General features: G+C 38.9%; 1 protein-coding gene across 1 annotated transcript in view; it reads right to left on the bottom strand.

Moving 5' to 3' along the window:
* The window catches only part of LOC124166645 (methyl farnesoate epoxidase-like), a 32,456-nt gene extending 13,404 nt beyond the window's left edge, over positions 1 to 19,052 (bottom strand). The window contains exon 1 of the mRNA XM_046544263.1: positions 18,904 to 19,052. The gene's annotated coding sequence lies outside the window, so the exon portion shown is untranslated. The remainder of the gene's footprint in view (positions 1 to 18,903) is intronic.
* Positions 19,053 to 20,534: the final 1,482 nt, after the last annotated feature.

Genomic DNA, 20,534 nt, shown 5'->3' with positions numbered 1-20,534 from the left:
TGATTCTCCGTTTTTTTCGTCCCACTTAGAAGAATAGTAGACTGTCTGGTCCAAGCCAGAACATTCGTGAATCGAATAACGGATGCGCATTCACATCGTCTAATAAAAATAAAAATCCACTTTCCAAACTGTGCTGAGTCACAGCATCAACAGCACAATTCAATTCTTCCTTCCTTCCGTCCGTTTCGAGAAGGCAAGACTGATTTTTTTAATCAGAAAAATGTGTCCGTATGGAATGAGTGGTTTCCGTTTATTAAGGCTTCCTAAATTGGCAGCGTCATTAATCTCCATTCGCATTTGAGCTGGCGGACGGGAAGACTCCATGAAAACCGAAAAAGAGATCATTAAATCTTCTAATGTATCGTCCCCATTATAAATGATGGATGTTAAGCCGTGTCTTTAGCTTTTTTACTTGAATTCTAAGCTAGATTGTATTTTCAGGCGAGTAAAAAAAATTAATTACAACCATGGCCTCTTTTTGTGTGCCTACAAGTAGAAGAAATCGTTAAAAATGCAATTCACTAGAAATCATCAATTAGATATCTCTAACCTATTTAATTAGAGTGTCAACCCGAAGTTGGTTGGTTGGGAATCACATCCAAGGAGTATCTAAGTTTGCCGGCCTCGGTGGCGGCGGGGTAACGTCTTCGCCTGCCAAACAAGAGGTCGCGGGTTCGAGTCCCGCCTGGGTAGGTTTCCCCGGTCCAGGGCATGGTTGTTTGTGTACGTTTACTGTTACATATGTTGAACACCCCGGTGTAAAATGGCCAATGAGAGCTGTATCCGGTGGTTTTAGAATAAAATAAAAATAAATAAATAAATAAAATAATTCTAAAAGCAATTTGAAAAGCCCTCTATTGTTTTTATCACCTCTATGAAATGGAAAATAATACGGAGGCACGTGTCTTTCTCACCCAATAGGGTTGATCACCGGAAATAAAATTTGAACGGTGACAGAGAGAGAGCAGTCCAACAGGAGTTCTGTGAGTAATCACTCACTACAGGAAATCAATACGAACACTGATCATTGAACTGTTTCACCAGTTTTACACCACTTAAAGAGAGAAAACCGACGTCAGCGTGATCCTCCTCCGCAGGTTGCAGTGAAAAGCGAAGCACATTGTGTACGTCGCTTTCATGAATATATCGAAATATTAATCGTTTTATAAATGTTAAATAAGAAGATTCGGAAGATCCCCTGAGGATGATCAGCAAGTCACGGATCGAAACGTCGGGAGACATGGACGACATCAACCGGTGGAAAACCCGAGAAACCTTTCTGCAACTTTCAACATCCCCTCCCCGCTAAGTATTCGCTCCATCCATACATTCTGTCTCCTCCGTACCTCATCTAAAAGCTGCCTCTCCTCGCCAGCCATTTCCAGCACTTCGTCGTTCCTTTTCCTCTCCGTCCATTGCACCCTCTCCATTCTTCTCTATACCCAGATCTCGAATGCCTCCATGAGAAAATTCAAAATTGCAAAACACAAGCGTATTTAATTTAAGAACATCAAGACATCAATAAAAAGTAGCATTTAAGCAAAACATCATTTAATCAACAGGATTAGTCTGAAATACCTCCATACCATCATAGAAAAAAATTAATTTGACAAAATAATATATTTAAGACTGCAGAAGATAATTCTAGTCTACTCAACTTCAATAGATTAGACGTCAAATTCTAAGGGAAAACATTTAGCGATATACAATTTGGTATACAAGGAAAAAGCTCCCCTGCACCAAAAGGTACCGGAAAGCCGAGAAATAGGAGATTATGTAATAATAAAATATTATGTATTATCAGCGCAAGATAAAGTCCCAAAAAATGAGGTGTTATTGGCCTTATTGTACTGCGGATATCATTCATTCTAATTAGGTCAAGAGGATATTTTTCCCGGGGGCATAATTTACAAGCGGATTGATAAGGAGTTCATTGGTCCCTTTGTTTCAATGTTATTTCCCGGCGCTGAGGACGACACTTGTGCAAGATAAGGCACGGCGTCGGAAATGCAATAACTCGCCAGCAAAGGGCATTACACCCTCGCAAGTCTTTGTTGTCGGGAAAGGTCGTCGGAATTGGAGTCTCATAACGACCAACGTCACGATAATAATGCTTTATTTGCCAAAATATCACGAAGCTTTTAGCACATCGCTTCACAGACTTACATAGAAAATGAATTCATTCATTTAAATTTCCTTCATTTTCTGATGTAATTCCCAAGGTATACTACTACTATGCTAATACTAACCCTACTTTCTACGAATGAAACGAGACACTTTTACACAGTCTCATCATTAAATTTCTCCGAGAAAATGAACAGCCAACATGCCGTGACTTATCAGATGTCCCTATGAGTGGGAAAGAGGCTTGTAACGAAAATAATAAATTACAAACGGACACAGGAAATGTGATTTTGAGAATTTGGGAGGAAGCGACCGAATTTAAAATTAAGGAAAACACAAAATAGTGAGGATAAGCCATAAAACGAATGTTCATGGTGAATGAAAAGCAAAGACTTCGTAATTGCACATAATTTATTAAAACGACCATGGTTGCGACGTGGAACGTCATCACAAGGTATAAATCACTGCGTTAACAAACACTCACAATCAGTTATGCGGTAAGGTTATACAAACACACAGTTATTGACGGTCAATGTCGAAACCACGGTCGGTTAAATGAATTGCACGGAATTGCGAGGGCCTTGCTTTTCATTCACAATGATCACAAAATTCCACCACGTCACGTCTAAGACTTTCAACAAATATGCAGGCTAACTGAGAATCAATAAAAGGCAAGCGAAAGATATAGGTAAACTTAGCCGAGGGAAAAGAGGCCCTCAGGAAAAAGATTAGCATTGCGTACAGTAAAATGGTATTAAAATAAAGGAGAAGACTGGTCGGATTGAGTGCTCAGACGTATGAATACGAAACACCGACATTAGATAAGACAGATGAGGATGGATAGAGGAGAAGATGGATAGGTTATTTGAAATACGGCCATAGGTGTAGCGTTCAAACTATATACAGTGGGATTATAACTTATCATGGAAATGTCTATTTCCTTTCTTTTGAAATTGAATTTCAGCCATTGGGTACGGTTTTTAGTGTTTAATCTAATGTAATGTCGGATCGGCCCGGCCTACTGGAGAATGGCCCGCCCCTCTAAGAGTGGAGGAGAGAAATCAAATCGTGAGGGGATACTGACCAGGATTATTCGAAAATTGTCCAAGGAAACCTATGCTAATCGTTAAAGAATCGTTAAACAATAAAAACAATAATAGTCTAAGTTTTTTCATAAAAATAACATTGGCAAAAATTTTCCTGGTATTACCCTAATGTATCCAGTATAACTGATGATTTATTTGTGTAAAAAATTATGTAATAATGGCATCTCCAATTTCTCCGCTAGCTTTTGGGTAACAGCGGGCACATCACTCACATCAAAAGCGTTATTTAAGACAAACACGAATAATGCATGATCTTTCTCAGATATTCTCCTCTCATCTCTATCTATAAACATAAAAGAGTAGGTGTTTGTCTGTCCGCCACGCGTTTCCATATGGCAGCACAGATGGTAGCCAAAGCTGATACGTAGGTGCATATCATGCTCTCAAACCCCGTAGTCCTACTTTTGGTTACATCCGACGTGTTCTTTGCATCGTTTACTCATTAGGTACCATTTGTTACGTCACATCATACAACTTCTGTGGTTGGATATCCTGCCGAATATGCACACCTCTTCACTCGATTAACGGGAAAACGCAACTCAAATATTACGTATTAATTCTCTTGGTGCAAACTTTTTTGCTGGGGTATGAGTTCACAAGACGTTGGTGGTCTACACACGGACACACAGCTACCAATGTTGTGGATCGGGGTATAAGCTGATCCCATGCGCGGTATACGGAAATGGTATTTCCGATTGTTTGCTGTTACATATGTATGCCATCGCCATACATGCTTTGTTCCTTCACCTAAAAATCCTGCCATGTGACCATGAATACCTAGTTCCAAATTTCCCACTCCTTGTGTGCTATCCATCCCAAGCAACGCCGGCTGGCCTGCTAGTTCCTAATGAATGGGCTCGAAATTCTTTGATTTTTATTTCTCACACCTTCCTTTCGCTGAAGACTGAGTTTTCTCTTTCATTGAGATACCTATGAGGTAAGACGTGAGATGACCCTGCTACCTAAACATTATAGCACAAACCGGTTCCAGGCGTAGCGTCCTAAGAGCATGTGCTACTTACGTAACTGACGGGCCGAAAGATACGCACGCCTTCCAAAATCTTAACCAACAGGTTAATTCCGTGGCAAAATATCGCCGCCTCGACCGCCGAGGAAACGTGTGATAAATGTGTACGCTTAATGCTAATGATTCCAAAAAATAGGTCAGATTTTTTAGAAGCAAGTCATAGTAGTTATGTCTCTCTCAGTAGGATTATCTTCATGAAATGCTCATCAGAGCGGGAAAGTTAATAACATCCTGCATCGGCTGTTCTGCTATGAAAGGATAGTGTCACTTATGATCATTATTTGCAACAGAAATGACGGGGAAAGTGGAGACAAACCAAGTGTTCACAATAAGTGATCCCCAGCAAATGGACCCTAACGACTCCACAGCTTAATTTCACCCTCACCGAATGATACACCAATATGAATCTCGGGAACATATTTCACATAAATACATCCACCGCCATTTTATTCGTAACGGGAATGCCTATTCAAACCAAGCATTTTAAAATTCATTCTTCTATCTATGCTACGTTTAAGATTGGTACCTAACTATAATTTAACGTTATTTGAAATTTTGTACATTATGTAGTCAATTCTATCAAACATAGGCGGATCTAGGGGGAGGGGCACGGGGGCACGTGCCCCCCCCCCCAAGACCCTTAAAAATTATGTAAGATTTTCAATACGATCCCATTATCATTGCGCTCGTTTTGTATTACGAGGTATCCTTGTCCCCCCCCCCCCCCCCCCCAGAAAGAAATCCTGGATCCGCCCCTGCTATCAAATATGTAATAACATTCTAATTTTTCATACTTAAATCAAATTTCCAAAAATGAAGTAATCATAAGTTCCCTATCAACTTCAACTATGAATAATTAAATTGGCTTTCGTGAGGTCTCATTTATTTGCTGTCCACCGCTAACGTTATCCTTAGTCCAATTTCAAAGTGATAAATTCTCGATTCTATAGACGCGATAGCTGTCTTCATCCACTCTATGGTTACTCACGTTTTAAGTTAGAAACGTTTCTTTACCCAGTTTTTCTGGAGTATTTTCACTTCAAATTAGTTCCTGTACTATCACATACGATATCACATGATAAAAGATCATCCTACAATAACAAACACCCTAAAATACTAACATGTACTATACTTTTACCATTCCAAACAATAATCCCGCGTGAAAGAAATAGCAAAATGCTAAGAGCTCTTGGAAATTCTTTTCTTCAGGCCGTTTTGCACGGGGCACGGAATTGTGAAGGTTTGAACTACACTTCTTTCTAAAATGGCGTGGAATTGCGCGAATGCACGAATGAAATTAGAACAGGGGCTATTTTGCCATCTCACGTCCACGCATTCTCGCATGTGTTCTAACAATTCACCGCTTTACACGACGCAATTTTGACTGCGCATTCGTACACATGTCAGGTTGTGCAAGTACGTGCCCCGCGTAAAACGGCCTTTAGAGTGGAATATACAAAACGAACAATTAAAGGACAAATAAATATTAAGACACAGGAAAGGGGTCAATAGGGTGGTTTACTATTATTTTTTTACTGCCCAAATCGAAAGATTAATACTCCTGGAGTACGTATTTCACGCTTTTAGATTTTTAAAATGACGATATCTATTTTTCGCGATTAAATGAAAAGTGAAAATTTTCAAACGCGACGGGTAAGTATGAATGCCGGGAAAACTCCGTGTGTCGTCGTTCCGGTTCCCGCTGCCGCAAGTGAGGTGACCTTGGGGCGAGGCTTTGAGCGCTGATACGGCGCAGGATGCTAGCAGGTAGCAGAGTACCATACTAGCAGGTAGCGCTTGGCTTAAATAAGGATTATTAATACCATATCAAACGAAGAAAACTTTCCGACCTTAGCCAGTTTTAATAGGTGATTATTAAGACATGTTTCCCTGAGCTCTGTGCCTCATGCATGCATTGGTAATCTCAGACGATGTAAAACTCCTATCTACTCGTATAGAAACTAGGTCCCTGTGACGTCACGTGGAGTAGCATCGCATGGGCGCTAATCTGGCCTTTTTCAAATGAGGATAAAATTGACCATTGACATTCGTCTAAACCGGTATTTCTAAAACCAAATAATTTGTATATTATGTATAGGTACACTAATGGTGGGTAACCAATCGCAATCAATGCCTTTCGTTTTCTTTGATAAAGGAAACTACCCTATTATGCCTAATACTGGGTATCATGCGTCGCGAGATTTACTCACTCTCAGATGTTATAGATCTCCTGCTGCCTCTAAGTAGATTGGCGGAAGCGTTGGTAAATCGTCTATGCTCTCGGGAAATGAAGATTGAGTTGCAGAGTACATTAACACTTATCACTCTTGAAAATTATATTGCCTCCAAATCACTCGACCACCTCGCAAATTTCAACAATAAAAAATCTATTGAAACTTCATATTCAATTTCATATCCTTAATACTCCTTTTGCAATACTCAAACCACCATCCATCTCTCCACCTCTGGGCTTCTTTTTTTTCTCTACACAACCCCAACCCCATCTAAGTCCATTCATGCTATAAATTATTCAGCATAATATTTGCACCTGATGATGACGTCAACATGTCCTACCAAGGAAATAAATCTGTGATAGAAAATCAAGTCACAGTTTCATTTGTGATGTGTATGGTTTACAAACAGCTTGCCCAATTTCTGCCAAAGTAGCAGCAGCGATATCCATGGATTGCAATGAGATAAAATTCCCCTGGACCGGGTATCAAACCACGGACCTTTGGCTTAGCGGGCCACTGCGCACACCACTACGCTAACCAGGTTCTTTGATTCCTGTGGCAATTATACGAATATTACAAAAGAGGATTTTCAAGTTCACCTCTGAATTTGTCGTCGCGCATTTAAATGGATTCGTAAAAGTCGCCACTCGTGTCGCAGACGGACAAAGTGATCCGAGTATCACTGGGAAATAAGGTATAGTTAGGGCTGTTAACCGAAATTTATCTACAAGATGATCGTTATCTATCAAGTTCATTATTTTTCATACTATTCCTTGCAATTGCAAACACTACATTGCAAAATATTGGACAAAAACGGATCGCATTGCACTCATCAACGCGCCGCGAAGAATTTTGAAAACCGATTAAAATGCGATCGAAGTGACAACAGAGATCAGCCTTGGACCTCCTCCAAGCAGTCCCCTTGGTACGGAGGCTCATGGCTCTAGATGATGTTAGAATTCAGGAACCTGGATGACGAAGCGATCTGCGCTGTAATCCGGAAATCCAAAGGTCTGTGGTTCGATTCCCGGTCCAGGACGATTTTTTTCTCGTAGCAATTTATGTACAGTTCACCACCATGCATGTGAAAGACTTATAAATATTACAGCAGCAGAAATTTCTATGAATATGGATGCTGCATGAAAAAGAGCAAGCGTTATTCCAGTCCATACATATTCGCTCGATTCGGAGGAGAAAGGCGTGGAAGATTTTTCATTACGATATAATAATAATGTTTCAGTGCGATATCAAAGCCCTTCTTATGCGTTATGCTGGAACCGCTTTTTTCTCCACATTGGGATAAATGTACGTCGTACACACAGCACGGCGCCTTTCCGATAGCCGGCTAAAACCGACTCCAGCTTAATCTGCGCCTCTCAGCAATTTATAATAATTAATCCTTTCCCCACCATTTGACTCGAAGGAGCATGTGACCTCAATTGTCGGGAGTATTCCCAAATACGCGACAGCTAAGCAATACAAATTCCACAGTCCAACCGCTAAAATACTGACTAACGCTTCGGGTACATTACGCGTAAAACCGCGAATATCTAGGCAACATTCAACTAGGATTAAGTTATAGGCTACATTATTGTATTCTATGAAGCAGAAACTGCCATCATATCTGCAATAATAGAGCTGGTTTGAATTTTATGCTGTACATTGAGGTAAATGAGTCAAATTTTGTTGTATGGTAAAAAAACATCATCTGAACTGTTAATATTTTTTAGTTTCCCGGCAGAACTCAAGCAGCACTAGAGGCTATCCCGAAGGCGTCAATTCCACCATCGTAACTATGCAACCGTCAAATAAATTTACGATTGAGAAAAGAAATTATACAGCCTTCAGTTGTCTTATGATGCTCATAAATCCTATTGCATTTACTTAATTGACCCAAAGGTAAATAGAGAAAAATAAATACCATAAAAATTAATTTTTTTGGTTTTGTTAAGAAAAAATCTATCAAATAAAAACAATGAAAGATATTTTTGTAATTTTCCTCCGAGTCAATAATTTTGCATTGAGGTATCTGCCACATGCCCCTGATCTTCACTCCTGCGTTGGACCCTTAAGTTTCACCCTAAGGATCTGCTAAAGCTAAATACGACCCCTTAGGTTAACACTAACAATGAGCGGATTCACAAAATGATCTTCCTCTCAGGTACCCGCTGGATCGACGTAAATAAAGTTACAGAGACACAAAAACAGGCGGAAATTAGATTAATATAATTTGATCGGTAGCCTACAAAGGAAAGACCTTTCACCGGGGGCTAGAGAATTATTATAAAAATACCACCAACACCGGTCATTTTGGCAATAATATATATTGCAAGAGCCTTTAATAACGGATGAAGAACCCGTCTATAATTTTGGAAACACAATTTCAATCTTTGCAATTTTATCACCTGACCCTGTTCGACCTGTACTTGAATATGCAACTTCGGTGTGGGATCCCTACTGTAAAAAGGAATCTTTTAAGCTTGAAAAAGTTCAGCGAAAGGCAGCCAGGTACACTCTAGGAAAACATGGAAGAGGGGAAAGTGTATCAGCTATGCTGGGGAGCTTAGGATGGAAACCTCTAAAAGTGAGAAGAACCATTAATAGGCTATGCGGGGTATACAAAGCATTCACAAAAGAGCAGGGTTGGAAAGAATTAGGTCTAAAGCTGGGCTCACCCTGCTACAGAGGAAGGAAAGATCATAAATTCTAAATTTAGTTAAAAAAACAGAAAACAGACATTTTGAAAAAATCCTTCCTACATAGAAGAATAAAGGAGTGGAACGACCTACCTGAAGTTATTTTTAAGATCTTCCCTGCAAATGCGAAAATTTTTAGGAAGAAGTGCTCATCACTTATTGATTAATTGGATAGTGGTTTAAAAGGGAGAGTGTGAAATTGAGTCAATGTTCATTTTTTAGTTGTATTATATTAGAATCAATGTATTTAGTGGATTGTTTGAAATTGGTTTATTGGGAAAATGTTAAATTCTTAGTAGTATGAGATTAGAATTAGTGCATTATTTTTAATAGGGTGTCTATTCTGTTTCTAAACTTTGTATTAGATAGATAGAAACCTTGTATGCACACATTTGTTATTCATGTACATCTAATGCTGCCACCAGGCAATATTCTACTTGCAGCAATGTGTAATAATAATCTCAGCCAAAGCTCACACAATTTTGCAGCTCTCTGCAATTAGTTTCAATCGTCCCAGACCTGGGCTCGATCTGAGTCAGAGAATCGTTCACGACGAAGAGTTGGCAATACGTCTGCAGCTCTACTTCAGCAATGTTTATCCAAGCATGACCGCACCTCAGCCCACTTTTTGCCGTGACCTTTCGATGACCAGCCACAACGGTGATAAAATTTGAAACACCTAACAGGTACGGCACGGGAGAACGTTCACCTTGCGTAACCTTCGATGAGAGCGAGAGTAGTTTCGTAAACGCAAAGTAGACATTTCTTAATAACCGAATTCTTGGTCTGCTTAGTATTTATGTAACAGTATGCGCTTTTCCGAGTTTAAAAATACCATTCGCGAGAAGCCAAAAATCTTATTGCTACTGCCCTAATTACATGAATATTTTTTAATCTCACAAGTATAACAGCCAGTAATATAAAATGAACTCTTGCTTTTAAAAACCGTTACTGATAATCCAAACTTTTGTTTCAATTCATACAGAAACTGAACTATATTTACGCAGATGGGATAAGGATATCTCACGGGGTCAAAGGCCCAACGAATTGGTGAAACATCGTATTCCCTGATATGGCTTCAAATCAGCGTTGAAACAAATGAATATAAAAAAGAAAATATAAAAATTATGCTCGGAGATATAGCTGAATTTCTATAAAACTAAAATGTATAACCACTTCTAATATTAAGTCATTTAATTATGCAGGCAAAAGAGGAACCCTAGGCGTATAGAGTTATAGCGAGACTAGTCGGGAAGTGAAAAATATATATTGAATTAATTATTTCCTCGCGGTCTCTTGTAAGGTTAAATGATATGGCATACGAAAGAGATATTCATAACAAGCGGAATAGTTACACTTTCAGGGATCCACGTAAAAAAAAAAGGCAACGCAATAACACTAATGGATATCCGGTTTAAATCATAAATGATAACATTAAAACAAATTGGCTACATCTAATATTTTTGGGTGCCTTAGTCCGACAAGAGCGAGTGTATGAAATTAGTCATATGAATGTTGTTGATAATTTGAACATAGACGATCTTTGCAGTGTAAAAATACTCGATCCAGTTTTCTAAAATGGAAGTAAGAAATATTTTATCATCATTAGTGTTAAAACTTTCTCCAAGTGACTTCGGAGACGATATCATCAATGTGAATGCCTTCCTAAACTATTTTCACGATATGCAGCGATACTTTGGCCATGCCATGAGGCAATCGAATGCACTTTCTGCTCGAAGTTCTACGCGAAGCCAAGTGGCAAACGCTGACACCATTTTCCCAATATCGTAACTGTAAACAATCGCGCGTCTAGCTAGAGAACCATTCGCCCTTGAAAACTCGCTTCGCGCATTGCCCGTGAAAGAAGGAAGCCGAAATAGGACCAGTCCCTCATCCATTTGTACCACACTAATGCTCGTTCGACCCTCCACCCTGTCTCCCTATGTGTGTACTGGTGAATATGACGTGAGTAATGCAGCCCGTATCGGTGAAATATATATCCAAAAATCTCTCTGATAACCCATGTGACACCCGAAATCTGTATTATGATAATATAATAATATTATTGACCCCCATTCCGTGCAAAAAAACGAACAACTGTCGATGTATTTCCCCAAATATAGGTATTTATTGATTAATATTTACTTTTCAGTGCCGTTATATTAAGCATGTCGGAAAGAAATTCTGGTTCATAATTTCATGTCCAAAAAGAGGGACAAGAACTGAGAAAAAAATTTAATTACATATTTTTTTCGCTTTTTACTTTGTTAATAAATACGACATAAGTAGAGAATTGCAAATTACTAGGATATTTTTCGATCGTTTCGTTCTAAATGATTTTTATATAGCACTAGATAGTGATCATTGATCTATTTCAATTCAATCATTACTGTCTCAAATCAAACGTGTTACCCACGTATATATCCACGACTGGCAAACTGTAAGCAAATAACATTAATTTTATGATTGGTCTATTTTATAAAGCAGGCGCAGTGGAAATATGTACAACAAACTCCTCCATGTGATAACAACGAAATAAAATAATATTTGAAAGAGTTTCTGATAAATTCGTAACGCGATTTCATAATCTATGTATCAAACATTTCGTATCAACCCCTTTCCAAAGTCTAACTCATAGTTTATATGCTGATTTTACAATTAATTAAATTTAAAACGATTATGCACTTTTTACCCAATTACATTTACAGAAAAACCTGGGGAAAACCCCTCCTACAATAATGAAATTGTATTGTATCCAAAAATTCTCCTTATAAAGTGATTTTTGTGAAAAATTGTGATCATTCAAAACCTTGAAGATGAAAAAAATCCCGAAACGCATTCGCCATGAATAACGGAATTTTTTAGATAAAAATCGGAAAAATCTCGATATTGACAAATAAGTATTATAATTAATACCCACGAAGTTGAAACTGAAAAGAGATATCCATCCTAACTCACGCTACACAAAGGTATGAGAACTATAGCACTACTTTTCGCTGTACCGCTTTTATTTGTATCTCTTAACTGTATCAAGACGAAAAATCGTTAAAAATGTGCACAACAAAATGAGACCATTTCTGATGTCCAGGGAAACACTTTACATTTTTCGCAGCAAAACATTCAGACCAATCTGTCGCTGCTCGAGAGATTTCGGTTGCGAATCTATTTACGATTAATTATGTTCCATAAGAGGACGAATAATATGCAGCACAAAATATAAAATGGCTATTTCAGAGAGTGATAATATTTATATTGATATGTGTGGTTCGATGGTGGCTTGGGGGGACTGTGCCCCTTCCCAGAAATGGGAAAAATAAAGAAAGATATCTGTTCCGTAGTTCGAATTGGTTTGTTGAATCATACGCGGTGGCATGGCAGCGGCGCATACAGCGATACTCCCTCATTCACATAACTACCGTCATTCGTATATATTCAAACACAAAAAATCATGTGGTGCCCTAAGTTGCAATGAATCAACCTATTATTACATTAATCTAGAACGATACCCCCTCACGATACAGCCCTAACAACACCTTTCCCCCCTAAAGATATACCCAATCTGGTGAAATACAGCCCTGTTTGGATAATTACCACAACGAGCATTAGGTTTAGTTTTTGGTTGTGAAAGTTTTCACTCTGAAATTCTATTTAAATTCGGAAAGGGGACAATGACCGCCATGGAAATTTTAGAGAAGATCATTCTTTCAATAGATTCGTTTATCATGTTTCTTGGTCTCGCTTGAATTGATGCCTAATACCGGAAGGAAAAAAATTTATTACAATGTGAGTGAACGGCCATTAGTAGAGAAACTCGCCTCTGGCACTAGCCTTTCCTTGACGGAAGACAGTTGGGACCACTAACGAACGATCCGACCCACCTTAAAGGTGGCATAATGCACTCGATTGCCCTCAAAGAAGTATTGAGGAGGGAATGGATTGCCTATAAAAAAATATTGTGCCTTCACCGCGATTTGAATCTGATCCCCCAACGAGAAACTAAAGCCACCGATATTTTTTATGATCTAAATGCCACGAACAAAGCAGCAAAGCACAATACATCATTCTTTCTAAAAATATGCTGACAAGATATAATGGGTAATTTACGTCCATGAAACATTTTAAGAATCCATTTTAACACATCAAATGAGAGCCAACTTCGTGCGAAATTACCTAAAAGGATTTTTTGATTAACTTCTTTCACCATGGATACCTAATTAAAAATTCAACAAATTTATAAATAAATGCGCTCAAAAATTATTTTTTATTATCACTGTATTTTTACATTGAGTAACGGACCTTTATAGCTTTATGGCATTTCTAATGTAATTAAAATTAGTCCTTTAATATCAATATTATTCGGGAAGATACAATGAGCGTTGGCAGTCTTTTTCTCACTCACCGTGGGCCGATGCATTTGGTTGACTTTCAAGCCTCTCCCGGAGTAATCTATGGAAGCAGTACTTGACTTCGTGTACGGAGTGAGGCCGATACATTTTCAGTGAAATGGAATTTTCTTGTTGGCAGAGAAAAAAGTGTGATATGCGAAGGGGTGGAATCGTGTCGAGAGAAACCAACCCGCGCGCGACCCACTTTCACGCAGTGGATCCAAAGGGACCGCCCGACTCGCATTTTCGTGCGTCGACTTCCGACCAACTGATCCCACAACCACCCACCGGAAAGAGAATAGAAATCAGGAAGTCGGACGCACGCATAACATTCAAATTTCGATACTTTTATTTCGATGCACCGCTCCTTCGGATGCTGGTCGGAATGCGATCTTTAAGTAAGCGCAAACATGCAATAATACTTAAAAATAATACGTACCTATAATGTACACGGTGACGTGACATATGAGGGCTGATCGAAGCGGTATTTTGGTTCGCAATACACATGGAGTAATTATAATACAATTATTATTTTCATTAATTACAATAGGTTAGGCATTTTATTTTATCAGACGATTCATTAATTTAATTAATTTATTTATTTCAAAGGCCCACATATAGCAATAGCAAGCTAATAAATAATATATAACAAGAAACAAAATACATATAAAGTTGCGGGAGTCGGATCAACCTAAAATATGCCGAGAATCAAGTACATAAAATATAACGAGAATCAAAACTTCGAAATTAAAGAACACAAGTACATAAAGCTAAAGAAAATTGTAGCAATGGGAAGTGTTGCTATTGATGGTAATAGGTTAGGCATTTGATTTTTTTCAGATAATTAGTGGAAAAAAACTGCATTCTGCAAAAACTGCAAAACTGCAACTGTAAATGACTGATTTTTTCTTAACCCCGTTCAATAATCCGAAATGGCGCACCTTGCGTTACTTTAAAGATTAGTTCTTAGTTTATTATCAGTCAGAGACACCAAGACTATGAATATAACGGCATTTCATTGCATTGTGAGCCACCTCACGAAGGGAGATGTTATCTCGAAGGCGGCTTTGGTTTCCGGTACGAAACTACATCGAATCGGATTAAAAATGTCAGTGAACAAACTTTATTTTACAATACATTTTATGTATATTTCCAATGATGAAATTGTTCGTGATGGATTGCTTCCACAAAACTAGTAAAAATATTTTAAAGTACCTCATGTATTTAAGTTTAAAAAATTTAATAGAACGAAGCCAGTCTTATTTTCGCAGCATTTAAAGCAATGTAAATTTCATTTTAATTCACGAAATGCCATGCTTATAAGAATGAGAGCTATTGCATACCTTAATGTATCACTCCACTACTTCTCACCCTGGAATAAGCAAACCTTTTCTATTCGCAAACCTTTCTAAAATATTCTTTCATTGTGCTCGGAAAGGAGAGAAACTAGAATAAATGGAAAATTCGTATTCCCCAGGAACTGTTCGAGACAGAAGCGCAAAAACTGCGCGGTTGCATCTTATGAATATATTTCCTGTATCATCCCTTTTTCTTACATGATATTCCTCCTACTTTCCAAAGGCTACCCACTCTCTGAAACATTATTCTGCACACATAGAGAGAAGGCACTTCTCTCGGCTTTCTTAACGCATCATAGTTCTATACCAACAGCGAAAAATTAAAATACCCGTAGTATTGCTATCTCCGAGAATGGTAACATTGCTCTGTTTTAATTAATATCACCTTCCATGATCATTGCAATAGGAAAGACGGACCTGATTATTCCGGAATCGACTCTTCGAATAATTTTCGACGCAAGAGCCATAGAATTCCAGCGAGGAAAGAAACTGAAGATACACAAGAGCTATTTTACTTTTTTTTTGAAACGCCGCTGTTTTGAAGTCTCCAACTGGCATACTCTAATACCGTAATCAAGTAAGAAATCCCATGTATCTGTCGGGAAAGGAGTACCCTTATTTTATGCTAGTGATTTTTGAGAACCTAAAGTTTGCGAACCATTCTCGGTACCGTTAGCATTTTCTACGGGAAAAATACCCGACTTCCTATGTAACGCTGGCTGATATCACTGACCTGGTATGGCTTTCCAAGGTACAAAGGTTACAAGGAACAAAAAACAAAATTTGATACCACCCGTTATTCATTAAATAAGAGTGGATTTTTTTTAAGTATCATATTTCACTCGAATTCAACAAGGTTCCATTGCATTCACCACCGAACCAAACATTTTTCCCTTCCGAAAACTTTCCCTGACTTTCTACCTCTTCAAACACTCAAAAAAACACAATAACAAAAGCAGCTACACAGCCTCGTAAAGAAAGAGACGATTTTCGAGGTTGGTAGGTATTTGCGAAAGCACTCTTCCTTACAGTATCGCACTTCCCTAATCCATTCGTTGGAGGCATACTTAGAGAACTAGGAGGGGAAGAACAAAACGACAGAGATCGAAAAATATTCTAGCCTTCAATTACCAAAGAGCTTCCGAAGCGCATGGAGCCAATAATAATTTGGTGGAGCTGTATAAAATAAAAATGAAAATATGAAAAACAAAAACTTAAGAATAATATAATTATTTTCTCTTGTAGAATCATCCTATCAAAATTCAAATTCCATTTTATTATGCATTTCCAAAAAATCTTAATTATATTTCATAAATTTTAGAAAATTTGTTATTAGTTGAGACATAAACAGCAAATTGAATCCCATTATTAGGCTCTCAGAGGCCCTTGTCCTGTTTATTCAATGGCGAACTATAAATGGCGACACATCAAGAGGGCCAGCTCGCGTATTTGCCGCCAAAATTGGGAGTCCGAATATTTTAATGACTGTGGCAAGTAAAATTAATCGAATAAAAAATGCTGACGTTCCAGGCGGCGCATTGTCACCCATTTTCAGGACTTCAGTCCGACCTTGATATGTTGGGAGTATTTGATATTCAAAGCCAACGTAAATCCTAATAAAATAATTTTAAATGGTTATTCAACGGGATTAATACATCCTGAAGCATTACATTGACAATATTGATTTTAAAAATTATCGGAAGACATCGCCGAACTGCCTGCCACACGAACACATGTTCACATATATCTGGCGAGGTCTCTTATGCCGACTATTGCTATATTTACCAGGTTATAGTTTTATGAATTCTATTTCAAGCCCAACTGTCATTTTCTGGGCTATGAATGAAACGAGCGGTGACCAGAAATTCTCGAGGCCAGACTTGGGTGAAGGAGAAGCAGAAAACGTAATTCATTTTTTCTAAGTGTCTTATTCCCCTCGTTAGACATGTGTGATGATAGAGTTCGAGCATCTGACGATTAAGCAATGTATCCCGCACATTTTTTAAAATCAGCATAGTCTTTTTATTGCCGCAGGATCTAAAACTCCCGGATCTAATATACCGGAGGCTCATTATATTACTACCCATTCCTGAAAGCACCTCCTTTGAGCGGCCACTTTTTTCAAAGCGTTCGGTGCCCGCTGAAGACAGGTTCCACTGCATTGTAAGAATCCTTAAAATGAATCCGTGGAATCACAACGGGGCTTGCACCCGCTTATTAAAGCTGACTGACCCACAAGGGTCTCGAAGCCAGAGCTTTCCATTTTGAGGATACAGGTGTCTTTTCGTGGTATTTGCCAAGCGCTCTGCTTAAAAGAGGTGACATCGGCGTGAGATTTCTACCCAAGTGAGACGTCCTCTGCAGGTATTTCCACGTTTGGCGTTCATCTTCTTGTTGGAGGGTATGACAAATGTCCTTTCACAGCTTCGTAAGGATAAATTGAGAAACATACTTGGAAACCTCCCAAGTTAATTTAGATATGGTGGCCTGGAAGTTTGACCCACGAAGAACCCGAGTTCAATTTTGGCAGAAGGTTTTTTTCCCACCACTGAACACCTCGGGATACTATAAGTTTGAATAAGCTTTTGGTCCCCAAAAATTAACTCCTCTTTCTAAGTTTGTTTTATTTCTATAGCTTGATATGCATACTACGACTTAAAGATAGAAAGCACTGTCCGCACTGGATTAAAATTTCATCCGCCTTTCACTGAAATTGGGGTGAGCTGCCAAAATCAACAGTATCTCATAGACAGAATATTGGGAGAGCCCATGTACATCTGGTTCTTACACGGAAAGTACAATCGCGCCATTAGCCCACATACTTGCTTTAAATCCATCGTAATTACTTAGATGACGAGCAAACACCTGAGAACGAGATGAATATTTTCAATACTTCGACAAAAACATTTCGGTATCAACATCAAGAAATAGTTTTAAAACATTGAAGGGACTGATTAATGCTATGCCCCAATAGTTGAGTCAATGAATGCGTGAAAATACAGGAAGGACTATTTTAGTAATAATTCAAACAGCTGTAGTCATTTTTCACACTTTTTGAAATTTGTAGAAAATTACTGCAGCCGTTGGAATTATTAATATCCGTGAACTTCCGCAAAGTCAACACGTCGACAACCAACCTGAAGCACTCCTTTCATGCAACCACAATATTCCTGCAAAATCACCTTAATTGTGCGATTATTACTGCACTGCAACAACACCTCGACAGATGATATACATTTTCAATCTCTCGTCGAATAATTAACAACTCCTCAACGACATTATCATCATATGAAGTTGAAATTTTTAATTTTAAAATTAATCATTTTGAAAATTTAAAAATAATTTTGAAAAAACTTTTTTAAACCTTCACTGAACTTGAGCTTATAATAATGGAGGTTTAAAACAAGGCATAATGATCTCGAGTGAAACAAAATATGAGCTGGATCCATGAAGCTCAGAAAGACAAAAACGGGAGCTCAAGTTCACACAGCGGATGACAGAAAGGCATTGAAGCATGTCGTTGATGAGGTTAGAAACCATATAGGCTTGCAACGTCCACAGGAGTGACCGCAAGTCATTTTCAATGCATTTAAAAGCACGAATATATGAAAAGAAAATTTTCCATTCGGACACTGTAACTCACGCGCATTACCACATGTTCACAAAATAGTCACTTGATTCGCTAACAATAGAGCCAGCCGAATATCATGATGAAGTAATCTATAATGAGGCTGCTATTCGGAATAAATATTTTTGATGGTGTAATCTGAATGACTCCTAAATTTTCAATGCTATTTCATCCGAGAGCAAATACTCCATTGCAAATATTGAAAATTAAATAATAGCTTGGCGATTATAATGATGATTTTCGAAGAGCGATTCGGAAGAGTGAAAAGGCAGCATGAACTGAGACGGATCGGGGATTCCGATATGTCTGTGGTCCCCTAAGGTGTGAATAGGGTTCGCAGCTCACCGGATGATGGATCCCCGCTGTAAAATCGTGCGCTCCGCCGCCTTCCTCAAGTACGAGTGTCTTTGAATCCGTGGGCAGTCAGCCTCGACCCTTAGCGTACTATCTAGTCTGCGCACGCGTCGTCCGTCACCAGCTATCCTTCTGGTCGGAGAGCGTCGGGGACTTTAAGGCGCGAGCGACCGCCTTCCTCAGGCGGCACACACTTCCCCTCCTCCTCCTCAGCCGCTTCCCCTCCCGCCCCGAGCTCCCCCTACCTCCACGATATCCCTCCAATATACCCAATAGCTCCCTCGACGTATGGAGCCTTGCGCTTCGAAATATTCGATATTAGGGTAGTTTCCTTCAACAAAGAAAACGAAAGGCATTGATTGCGATTCGTTACCCAGCATTAGTGTATTCATAATATAAAAATAATTTGGTTTTAGAATTCCCAGTTCAGATGAATGGCAATGGTCAATTTTATCCTATTTGAAAAAGGCCAGACTGGCGCCCATGCGATGCCACTCCACGTGACGTCACAGGGACCTAGTTTGTATACGAGTAGATAGGAGTTTTACATCGTCTGAGATTATAAATGCATGCATGAGGCACAAAGCTCAGGGAAACATGTCTTAATAATCACCCATTAAAATTACCTAAGTTCGGAAAGTTTCCTTCGTTTGATACATCTACATCTATATACTACCCCGCAAGCCGCCTAAAAGGCGTGTGGCAGGGGGTGTTAGGACACCAGCCGTTTACAGCTTAAAAAAAAAATGAAGTACTCTAACGAGGTTGGTACTAGCGTTTATTAAAGTACTTTATGGCTCGGGGGAAAAACGAATTCCCATATCTATCCGTTCGGCAAAACATCTCTCTTAATTTATCGCTTCTATCGGACCTGGAAATATAGTGTGGGTCTAATATTATGTTCTCTGTGTCGCTCTTAAAAATATCCATTCTCAATTGTTCAAGCAATCTAAGCCTAGCGCGCAGACTAGGCTTAGATTGCTTGGCCAATTGAGAATGGATATCTTTAAGAGCGACACAGAGAGATTAGCCTCCGAGTCTCCAATTGCTCCCAGCCTAATTCGCTTAACATCTGGGTAACGCTGTCTGTACGCCCGTAGCAGTTTTTGACGAAACGCGCAGCCTTCCTTTGTATTTTAGGATTAAGTCTTTCTGCACGGGATCCCATACGCTCGCTGCATATTCAAGGTGCGGTCGGACGAGAGCGAAATAGCACCTTCCTTTCACTTTCTCATCCGAAAATCTTCCCACAATACGCTTGACGAATCCTAATTTCTTCAGGGCTATGCCGCAAGTATTCTTTATATGTGTTCCCCACGTGAGGTTCGAGGTTATCGTAACTCCCAGGTGTTTCACTTCGTCTGTTGCCTTTGTGATAATACCATCCACTGCATAAACATGGTTTGAGTTGGACGAATTCCGCAAGAAATGTAACGCCACGCATTTGCTCATATTAAGTTCGAGTCCCCACTCTTGGCTCCAAAAATGAACGTTGTTTAAGTCCGATGATAGAATTTCATAGTCAGAGTGATCACTAATTTCGCGGTAGATGACAGCGTCGTCAGCAAATAAGCGTATTTTACTGCTAATGCGGGGGCAGAGATCATTAATGTATATAATGA

This window comes from Ischnura elegans, chromosome 10 (genome assembly GCF_921293095.1).
Source record: "Ischnura elegans chromosome 10, ioIscEleg1.1, whole genome shotgun sequence".
Taxonomy (NCBI): Eukaryota; Metazoa; Arthropoda; class Insecta; order Odonata; family Coenagrionidae; genus Ischnura; species Ischnura elegans.
Note: the sequence above shows the minus strand (reverse complement) of the source record. Positions and strands in the feature narration are given on the sequence as shown.